General features: G+C 42.6%; 1 long non-coding RNA gene across 2 annotated transcripts; it reads left to right on the top strand.

Annotated features, from left to right (window-relative positions):
• The first annotated feature begins 4217 nt into the window (after positions 1-4217).
• LOC125507998 lies at positions 4218-8392 on the top strand. 2 transcript variants are annotated; one of them, XR_007283173.1, is made up of 5 exons: positions 4218-4940; positions 5841-6114; positions 6279-6465; positions 6947-7120; positions 8332-8392. It is a non-coding gene; the product is annotated as an uncharacterized LOC125507998 (long non-coding RNA). The 2 variants fall into 2 exon arrangements; XR_007283172.1 differs by lacking the exons at positions 6947-7120; positions 8332-8392 and having other exon boundaries at positions 6279-6645.
• The last annotated feature ends 2996 nt before the right edge of the window (positions 8393-11388 follow it).

Raw genomic sequence — 11388 nt, 5'->3', positions numbered from 1 at the left:
TTATCCTCAACTGGATCTTCTTTGTCATCACCGCTGTTCTCCTTTGGTGCATCCACCATGTATACATCGTACGAGGAAGTGGCCGTCCAGCGTCCGGTGAACGGCGGGTCCTGGGCCTCTTCTTCTCCGGCATCGTCGTCCATACCGTCGATGTCGTTGGAGCCATAATCGAGCATGTCAGTTAAGTCTTCGACAGTGGCTATGAAGTGGGTGGCGGGTGGGGAGCGAAATTCCCTGTCATCAGCTTCTAGTTCGAACCCGATATAGTTCGGCTGTGAATCCCCCGCTAAGGATAGATTTTTTAATGAATTCAGCACATCGTCCAAGGGTGAGTGCCGGAAGATGTCTGCGGCGCTGAATTCGGCGATCGATAACCGATCATGCTCGACATGCGTGGACGCACATAGTTCAGAACTTTTAACCGGAAACGAGCCCGAGGTTCCGGTGACACAGGCCTTACCAGAGGTTAGATCTGTGTGTGGCTCCAACGCCGTGGAGTCTGCGGCTTCCGTGGCGGGGTTAAGCTTCCTGTCCTCGGATGACGCGACCTGCTCCGCATCTAAGACCAGAGGGGTTATAGGTGCAATTTCCAGGGTATGGCCCGATGACAGATCTAAGTCATGTTCATCGAGGTGACGGGGAGCGATTGTCATGGTATCGAATCCGTCGAAGATTAAGTCTCCGCGGATATCCATGACGTAGTTCAAGCTCCCGAATTTGACCTGACGGCCAGGGGCGTAGCTGTCGATCTGCTCCAGATGGCCAAGCGAGTTGGCCCGTAGTGCGAAGCCTCCGAACACGAAGATCTATCCGGGGAGGAAGACCTTCCCTTGGACAACACCGTTGTAGATGATTGAAGGAGCCATCAAACCTTTTGAGGACGGCACAGTGGAACTCTCAATGAAAGTACCAATGTCGGTGTCAAAACCGGCGGATCTCGGGTAGGGGGTCCTGAACTGTGCATCTAGGATCGATGGTAACAGGAGACGGGGTACACAATGCTTTACCCAGGTTCGGGCCCTCTCTATGGAGGTAATACCCTATGTCCTGCTTGATTGATCTTGATGAATATGAATATTACAAGAGTTGATCTACCACGAGATCGTAATGGCTAAACCCTAAGAGTCTAACCTGGCTATGATTATTCGGATTCGGCCTACCTACGGACCTGGCCCTCCGGTTTATATAGACACGGGAGGGGTCTAGGGTTACACATGTCGGTTATAGAGAAAGGAATCTTCATAGTTGGTCGCCAAGCTTGCCTTCCACGCCAAGGAGAGTCCTATCCAGACACGGGTGGAGTCTTCGGTCTTCGTATCCTTACGGCCCATCAGTTCGGCCCATATTCAATAGATCGGACACCCGAGGACCCCTTAGTCCAAGACTCCCTCACCCACGGTTCTCTTTCTTTACCGTGTTTTCTAGCAACAAAGTCTCTTTTGTCATATCTTTTATTTTTAGGTTGTGGGTTATCAAGATCAACAGGTGGTTCTATCTCAACATCATTATCTGGTTCTTTTTCATTGGTTGGTTGAGAGTCTTCATGAACCTCATAATTATATTTTTCATTATCATTAGGTGAGTGTTCATTTCCAGATCGAGTTTCAGCATCAGAGATAGAAATTTCATTATCATTATTAGGAGGTTTTTCTATTTCAGGTTCACTAGGAGCATGTGAAGTCCTATCATTCTTCTTTTTCTTTTTCTTCCTAGAAGAACTAGGTGCACTAGTGTTAGCTCTTTCTGAATCTTGTTCAATTCTTTTAGGGTGTCCCTCAGGATAAAGTGGTTCCTAAGTCATTTTACCTCCTCTAGTTGCAACTCTAACAGCAAAGTCATGCATATTATGATCATTTCATCAAGCAATTCTCTTTGTGATTTAGCAACTTGTTCTAATTGAGTTTGAACCATAGAAGCATGCTTTCCAACACCTCTAACATCATTTGATATTCTAAATAACAAGTCACTCAAGCGAGTGATACGTCTCTGTCGTATCTATAATTTTTCATTATTCCATGCCAATATTCTACAACTTTCATATACTTTTGGCAACTTTTTATACTATTTTTGGGACTAACATATTGATCCAGTGCCCAGTGCCAGTTCTTGTTTGTTGCATGTTTTTTGTTTTGCAGAAAATCCATATCAAACGAAGTCCAAAAGGGCTAAAAACCGACGGAGATTTTTTTGGAATAAATGTGATTTTTGGGAAGAAGAATCAACGCGAGACGATGCCCGAGGGGGGCACGAGGCAGGGGGCGCGCCCTGGGCCCTCGTGGCCACCCCATAAGGCGGTTGGTGCCCTTCTTTCACTTCAAGAAAGCTAATATCCGGATAAAAATTGTGTCCAAATTTCAGCCCAATCGGAGTTACAGATCTCCGGGAATATAAGAAACGGTGAAAAGGCAGAATCTGGAACGTAGAAACGGAGAGAGACAGAGAGACAAATCCAATCTCGGAGGGGCGAGAGCCCCTCTGCCGCCATGGAGGCCCTGGACCAGAGAGCAAATCCTTCTCCCATCTAGGGAGAAGGTCAAGGAAGAAGAAGAAGAAGGGGGGCTCTCTCCCCCTCTCTCCCGGTGGCGCTAGAACGCCGCCGGCGCCATCATCATCACCGTGATCTGCACCAACACCTCCATCATCTTTACCAACATCATCATCACCTTCCCCCATCTATCTAAAGTGGTCCACTCTCCCGCAACCCGCTGTACCCTCTACTTGAACATGGTGCTTTATGCTTCATATTATTATCCAATGATGTGTTGCCATTCTATGATGTCTGAGTAGATTTTCGTTGTCCTATCGGTAATTGGTGAATTGCTATGATTGGTTTAATTTGCTTGTGGTTATGTTGCTGTCCTTTGGTGCCCATCATATGAGCACGCGCATGGATCACACCATAGGGTTAGTTGTATGTTGATAGGACTATGTATTGGAGGGCAAGAGTGACAGAAGCTTCAACCTAGCATAGAAATTGATGCATACAGGATTGAAGGGGGGCCAATATATCTTAATGCTATGGTTGGGTTTTACCTTAATGAACGTTAGTAGTTGTGGATGCTTGCTAATAGTTCCAATTATAAGTGCATAGAATTTCAAGTCAGGGATGATATGCTAGCAATGGCCTCTCCCACATAAAACTTGCTATCGGTCTAGTAAAGTAGTCAATTTCTTAGGGACAATTTCGCAACTCCTACCACCACTTTTCCACACTCGCTATACTAACTTTATTGTTTCTTTATCTAAACAGCCCCTACTTTTTATTTACGTGTTCTTTATTATCTTGCAAACCTATCCAAAAACACCTACAAAGTACTTCTAGTTTCATACTTATTCTAGGTAAAGCTAATTTTAAGCATGCGTAGAGTTGTATCGGTGGTCGATAGAACTTGAGGGAATATTTGTTCTACCTTTAGCTCCTCGTTGGGCTCGACACTCTTACTTATCGAAAGAGGCTACAATTGATCCCCTATACTTGTGGGTTATCAAGACCCTTTTTCTGGTGCCGTTGTCGGGGAGTTATAGTGTGGGGTGAATATTCTCGTGTGTGCTTGTTTGCTTTATCACTAAGTAATTTTTATTTTGTGCTCTTGTTTTCTATCTTTAGTTATGGGTAGGAAACTCAGAATACCAAAAAATAATGATACCTACTGAACCAATGGTTGAAGAACCACTCAAAATCTATCACACTACTGAAGCTTTTTACTTGGATCATCTTCGATCCCTATGTGCTCGGGCTGAAACCCCAACTAGTTTAGTTGAGGGCAAATCTTTAGATGAGCATGCTTGTTATGTGCGACACCGCATATCTGAAAAAGGGAAACTTTTACTGGATCAAATTCACCGTTTGCAGTGTTATGCTTGGAATTTATGTGAAATATATGATTGTACTTGTTCTAAACCCTAAGAAACACCTTCCTTACCAATGTGGGTTTAGTGATAATGGAATTGTATCTTCCTATACTAAGGATATTTATAATTACTATGATGTTCAACAAATTGAAAAATTTGTTGCTTTTAGGGGTATTTGTGAAATTGCTTCTTTTATTTAAGAGTGTGATACTACTCTCTATCTCTTCTCTCCCTAATAATAAAGCACGGATTGAGTCTCCGAATTCACCGTCATGTCGTTTTTGCATTAAACACCCTAATATTTTGGGTAATTAACGCGCGCTCCATATTTAAGTAAGTAAAAAACGATTCGCTCCTTCACAGGACCCGAACGGACGAACGCAAACCCCGGTCTCCGCCTGCCCCAATCCCCACTCCAGGCCGTCATCCCCAACCCACCATGAGGACGAGGATGCCGAGCTCAGGCGGCGGCGCTGGTCCGGGCCTCCGAGGGATCAGACCGTCCTCCGTTGACCTCTGCTTCCTCTTCCTCAAGACCTTGGCCGCCTGGTGCAGGGGAGACCGCAGCTCCGCGCTCGTAGGCCTGCCCAATCCTCCTCTTGCTCCTCGCGCTGCTCTTCCCTTCCCCCGCCCCCGCCCTCGCCAGTGCCGCCTCGCTGTCCCTGCTCGCGGCCATCTCCAACGCCTCCTCCCATGCCTACGCCCACCCCGGATGCCACCTTCTTTGACGCGACGTCGTCGACACCGTCGCCAACAAGTACGGCTGGGACCCCGACACGGAGGTCCGGGTCTGGCCGCTCAACACCGAGGGCGCGCTCGTCGGTGCCGTTCAGCGGTACGAGTTCCGCGCCGGTGCGGGGGGCGCCGCGGTCGCGCTGGCACGGGCCTCTGACGAGGCCGTCAACTTGAGCCGCCCCGACGCCCCCGCGGTGGAGGAGGTGGTCTGGCCCGACGGGGTCGACTTCGTCGCCGGCGACGGCGCCCTGGCGTTCGGCACCGGCGTCAGGGACATGGACATAGTAGGCCCGTTCGAGCTGGTGGTCTCCGATGGCGCTGACGGGGGCCTCGCAGAGCTCCAGCTGCCGTCGGTGAGTGCTGTTTGACTTTTAGCTTTGCTGTTGCTTCAGATTTTTGCTTCTGGTTGCTTGCTTGCTATGTAGTTGAAGTTGTGTCACCTTCAAGATGAAGCAGTTACTACAATTGGTGAATGGTCTAGCTGGTGCTTACCCCTTTTCTGTTTGTGACTTTGAATTGATTGAGGTTGTTGTAGTGTCTCCTCACTATTTAGTACAGATATATCTGGTTTAATTTTTGTTTTGTGTGTATTGTGTCGATTGGAACAATTTTCTCCTAGATTTGCAGGTAAATTTGTAAGGATATGCAACAAAATTGAATATCAACACCTTCAATTTGGTTCCACTTGTCGCTCTGACCCTGATTGCTCAGTGCCACCTAAGTACTACTGAACTGTTGAATGGTAATATTGAAGAGGATACAAGTATCGAGTGTGTGACATGCTATGTGCATTTAAATTTGCTTTGTTAAGTACATTAGCACACATATGGGAATGCCTTTACTAGGGGTGGCAAATCAATGCCCAATATGTGAGATACCAGAACATTGGACTCTTCTTTTCAATGGCTTCTACTTAAACTTTGTGGATGTTCGATTTTGAATTATAATGTATAGCAGTGATGTCTGTATATCTTTGATTGTCGTGTGTTGGATATCTTTGGTTGCTGTGTGTTAGTTATGTCTATAACAGTCACAAAATAAAAAAGTCACTCCTCTCCCCAGGTACCACCCCCGCCTCGCCCAGATCTGCCGAGTGGGTAGGAACAGCTGGTCATCCTATACACAACATGTGTTGTTTAATTTGATTGGGTTTTCTTCTATTCTGTTCGTGTAGTAGATGCATGTTGGAGACTGATGCCCCGTCCTTTGATACTCCAGTTCTGATTATTAATCTCCCTTTTAAACATTTTTAGGTGTCCTGTCTCCGGCGTTCTTGAGCACCATTGGGTCGAGGAAGGAGAAGCCATCCTATGGACTAGAACAGTTTGTGTGAGATTTTATTTTCTGGTGGGTTTATTAGCTGGCTTGGAAATGCTCCCTTGACATTGTCCCATTCATCAACACAAAGATTGTCAGCCTTTACCCAATTGCAAGATCTTTCAGAATAAAAAAGGGGAGACTGAGACCGGTAGAAAAGAGATTCTTCAGTACACAATATATGCATCTGTTGATTTTGCAATTGTCCAGGTTAGATTCTCTGAAATATTAAAGGATCTCTTGGACATTTTTTTGGGCATTGTTGATCCATGAATCAGCTGTTTTCGAATTCGGAAACAGTTGAATTCCTGGCAAACCATTTCACAACACGTGTTCAGTTTGTCATTTTGAATCCATGCCCCCTGCTTACACAGCGGCGAGGCCAACCAGGGCGTACAGGGGCGGAGTCAGCAGCTTGGTAGTGCGTCCATTTACGCGTGGCGGCCTGCGGATTTGGGTGCATGACAACTGGCCAACATGTTGTGTGGGTGTGATGTTGTCGGCATGTTGTACATGAGTGTTGGCTGCCAGAGGCGCGCGTGGCTGACCGATATGTGTGTGGTGCGTGAGGATAGCTTTATTCATATTCTTCCAATTTCGAGAGAGGAAGAGAACTCAGTAGTACTGCCAATTTTGGCACGCAATGTTCGTTTTTCAGATTCACCATGATTGGTAATGTTGTTTAGTACTTTAACTTTGTCATGGTTCAATAAATAGGCAGTTAATTTTTGTTGTTCGAAAGGAAAAGCAGTGCTACAATAGCACGGTTGATTTTGGTTGCTAGAAGGAAAAGCAGTGCTACAAATTTTAGAAGTAGGATGTTGTTTTTCACAGTTCGGTCAAGTATTGCTTATTTGCATTGTACGATCACAACTCTAAGCTTAATCTTCTTTTAGTTGTGTAGCATTGTAGACCTGGGTCCTTTATTCCTAGCAGATCAACACATTTGGTCAGATTTAGCTTATTTGATAATGTGCAAACAATAAATGGTGTGAATATATGCGGAGTTCGATGGAAAACATTGAAGTGTATGATGCTCCAGGCTCGACGACAAGTGTTGTCGTCATGAGGCCAGACGACTTGTTGTGCCAATCCGGTGAGAGCATCCAATAGCGGGAAGTCATCCGAAGAATCATGTCCAGTGAGTAGTCCAGCTCCAGCAACAAGACCACATCTGGTTTCCACCAACAAGCTGGACCAGCGGCATTGTACTCGGGTAAGCTCGTGAAAATTCTTCCAATCCAGACATTTTATACTGATAGCTAACATCAGCTTACTGTGGTTTATATGGTCCATGTAAAGCTGGCATCGCACGGCTACACTTCCAACAATTTTACTTGCTAACAAAAATCAAGTAAAACTAAAAGAATAGTTCTTTATCTTGCTGAAATAGGTTTGGATGCATAGTGTGGTATATATATGTTAAGTTTGGCCGTATGCAATAATGCAATGCTTATGGTTGATAGTGCTATAGATTTGCTTAGTGGGCAGGAATAACTGGTCAGCCATTCGTAACTTCTATTTCTATTACAGCAGAACTATTTTTTACATGGAGCTGACCGTTTTCTTCTTTTTCATCAGTAGTACTATTTCTTCTTTTTCTTCAGTAGTTAAGGGAATATTTCGGAGGGGAGCATACGTATTACCTTGATTGAGTTGAGTTTCGTGTTCTGCGTTACTGTTATAAGTTACCAGCAGCAAAGAAAGAGTTATGTACTAAAATCAGATAAGGTAGTCGGCTCTTCCAGATCATCTGGTTCATCATTTTCCCATACAAGTGCTACTAAACTCTACTAAGTTCTATAATGACACAAGATTAACATGTTACAAGAAGTGTACTGAATAATGAGTATGCACACAAAATTTGAACATAATTACTGTTTTTCGTCGTGCCAATGTATCCATGTTGGCTGACGAGCTATCTTGGTAACATCATTATGTCTCGTGGATGGGATAAAAAGAAGAAATATATATTCTGGGTGGATGCATCATATGAGTGGGTGGAAGCTAATGTATTCCAGTTTTTATGAAAACAATAACTTCTATTAATAATAAGGAATTTTCTGCGTTTTGAGAAAAGCAAAAGAAAAACAATTGGCAATCTATTGTATGAAAAACTACTCTTCCATCAGATGAAGAATGGTATGTTGGCTTCTTCACGTCCTAACTTCATGCTACAAAAAGCACTAATCAGTTTAACCTTATTATTGATGTTTATTGAAATTCGATATAAAAATGGTTGCGTAATGGCACATGAAGCAGTCTGTGCCTCTTTTTTGCTCGGTGCAACGCACGGGCATTTGTACTAGTAAATCTGAAAATTTGGCCATACTTAAATATTGATATGATAAGTATTCTTCTAATCCTTATATTAAACCATGTATTGAGGACTCCTCCGCTGTCTAAGAAGAGACTAATATTTTGCAGGAGTCTATGAAAGAAGAAATTAATGACATTGTGAGTTCATTGGATGAAAAAGATGAGGAGGAGAGCGAAGAACAAAAGGAGGAAGAGCGGATTGATTAGCTGTTCCCACCATCTAATGAGAGTAACTCTTTATCCCATACATTGTTTAATTTCTCTTTGAATCTACCGAAAGATGAATGCTATGATGATTGTTATGATTCCGTTGATTCTTTTGAAATATCCTTTTTGATGATGCTTGCTATGCTTGTGGCCAAGATGCCAATATGAATTATGTTTATGGAGATGAACTCGCTGTAGTTCCTTATGTTAAACATGAAATTGTTTCTATTGCATCCATGCATGATAGTCCTATTATCTTTTTAAATTCTCCCGACTACACTATATCAGAAAAGTTTGCACTTATTAAGGATTATATTGATGGGTTGCCTTTTACCGTTGCATATGATAATTTTGATGACTATAATATGCATGTGCTTGCTGCTCCTACTTGTAATTATTATGAGAGAGGAACTACCCGTTGCACATGATAATTTTGATGACTATAATATGCATGTGCTTGCTGCTCCTACTTGTAATTATTATGAAAGAGGAACTACATCTCCGCCTCTTTATGTTTCCAACATGATAGAATTGCAAGAAACTGCTTATGCTATGTATTGGCCTTTACGTGATGTGCATGAATTGTTCTTGTATGACATGCCGATGCATAGGAAGAGAGTTAGACTTTGTCATTGCTTGATATATGTTACTTTGTGCTCACTAAATTACAAATAATTGTTGATTCAAATTGGCTTTGATATACCTTGGGATACGGGTGGATTCATTACTTGAGCACTTTATGCCTAGTTTAATAGCTTTAAAGAAAGCGCTGCCAGGGAGACAATCCGGAAGTTTTAGAGAGTCATTTACTTCTGTTGAGTGCTTTTATAAAGTTTAAAAACAAAAAAATAAAGAGGGGAACCCAAAACTTTTCAAAAAGGAAAGTGAAAGTGAAAGAGACAAGCATTGTTGAAGTGGGGCAGCTCCATGAACTTTGTTCATGCTCACTGATACGTCTCCAACGTATCTATAATTTTTTATTGCTCCATGCTATTATATATTATGTTTTGGATGTTTAATGGGCTTATTTATACACTTTTATATTATTTTTGGGAATAACCTATTAACCACACGCCCAGCTCAAATTGCTGTTTTTTTGTGTATTTCAGTGTTTCGCAGAAAAAGAATATCAAACGGAGTGAAACCTTCGGGGGCGTGATTTTTGAAACAAACGTGATCCAGAGGACTTGGAGTGGACATCAAGCAACCAACGAGGAGGCCACGAGGCAGGGGGTGCGCCTACCCCCCTGGGCGCGCCCTCCACCCTCATGGGCCCCTCGTGGCTCTACCGACTTACTTCTTCCTCCTATATATACCTACGTACCCTGAAAACATCGGGTAGCACCATGAAAACCTAATTCCACCGCCGCAACCTTCTGTACCCATGAGATTCCATCTTGGGGCCTTTTTCGGCACTCCGCCGGAGGGGGCATTGATCACGGAGGGCTTCTACATCAACATCATAGCCTCTCTGATGATGTGTGAGTAGTTTACCTCATACTTTCGGGTCCATAGTTATTAGCTAGATGGCTTCTTCTCTCTCTTTGGATCTCAATACAAAGTTCTCCTTGATTCTCTTGGAGATCTGTTCGATGTAATCTTCTTTTGCGGTGCGTTTGTTGAGATCCGATGAATTGTGGGTTTATGATCAAGATTATCTATGAACAATATTTGAATCTTCTCTGAATTCTTTTATGTATAATTGGTTATCTTTGCAAGTCTCTTCGAATTATCAGTTTGGTTGGCCTGCTAAATTGATCTTTCTTGCAATGGGAGAAGTGTTTAGCTTTGGGTTCAATCTTGCGGTGCTCGATTCCAGTGACAGAAAGGGAAACGACACGTATTGTATTGTTGCCATCGAGGATAAAAAGATGGGGTTTATATCATATTGCATGAGTTTATCCCTCTACATCATGTCATCTTGCTTAGAGCATTACTCCGTTCTTATGAACTTAATACTCTAGATGCATGCTGGATAGCAGTCGATTTGTGGAGTAATAGTAGTAAATACAGGCAGGAGTCGGTCTACTTGTCACGGACGTGATGCCTATATACATGATCATACCTAGATATTTTCATAATTATTCATTTTTCTATCAATTGCTCGACAGTAATTTGTTCACCCATCGTAATACTTATACTATCATGAGAGAAGCCACTAGTGAAACCTATGGCCCCCGGGTCTATCTTCCATCATACAAGTTTCCAATCTATTTTATTTTGCAATCTTTACTTTCAATCTATATCATAAAAATACCAAAAATATTTATCTTATTATTATTATCTCTATCAGATGTCACTCTTGCAAGTGGTCGTGAAGGGATTGACAACCCCTTTATCGTGTTGGTTGCGAGGTTTTTATTTGTTTGTGTAGGTACGAGGTGACTCATGCGTGGTCTCCTACTGGATTGATACCTTGGTTCTCAAAAACTAAGGAAAATACTTATGCTGCTTTGCTGCATCATCATGTCCTCTTTAAGGGAAAACCAACGCATGCTCAAGAGGTAGCACTCACGGAAACTTTGTGAATCTTCATTACATAAACTTTTTAACAAAAATAATTATCCCCTTGTACAATTCCATTGTAATATAAAAATCATGTGCCAAGATTTGCCTTTAGGATGTTTACATTGCTTGTTGGTTTGTGCGGTGCAAAACAGAAACTTTGGCTGTAGTGCGCGATTTTACATTTTTTACTGGAACATCAAATAGTTCTGAATTTTTTTGCACTGTCTTTATATACAAATTATTTATTTTTCATAATTATTTCAGAACTTTTGGCGTATAGAGGTATGGTGAATGTTCATATTATTACAGACTATCCTTTTTAAGATAGATTCTGTTTTTGATGCATAGTTTGCTTGTTTTGATGAAACTATCGATTCCTATCAGTGGATTAAGCCATGGAAAAGTTATATTACAGTAGCTACAATTCAAAAATAAAATATGAATTGGTTT

The sequence above is a fragment of the Triticum urartu genome, chromosome 5 (assembly GCF_003073215.2).
Source record: "Triticum urartu cultivar G1812 chromosome 5, Tu2.1, whole genome shotgun sequence".
Classification (NCBI taxonomy): Eukaryota; Viridiplantae; Streptophyta; class Magnoliopsida; order Poales; family Poaceae; genus Triticum; species Triticum urartu.
Note: the sequence above shows the minus strand (reverse complement) of the source record. Positions and strands in the feature narration are given on the sequence as shown.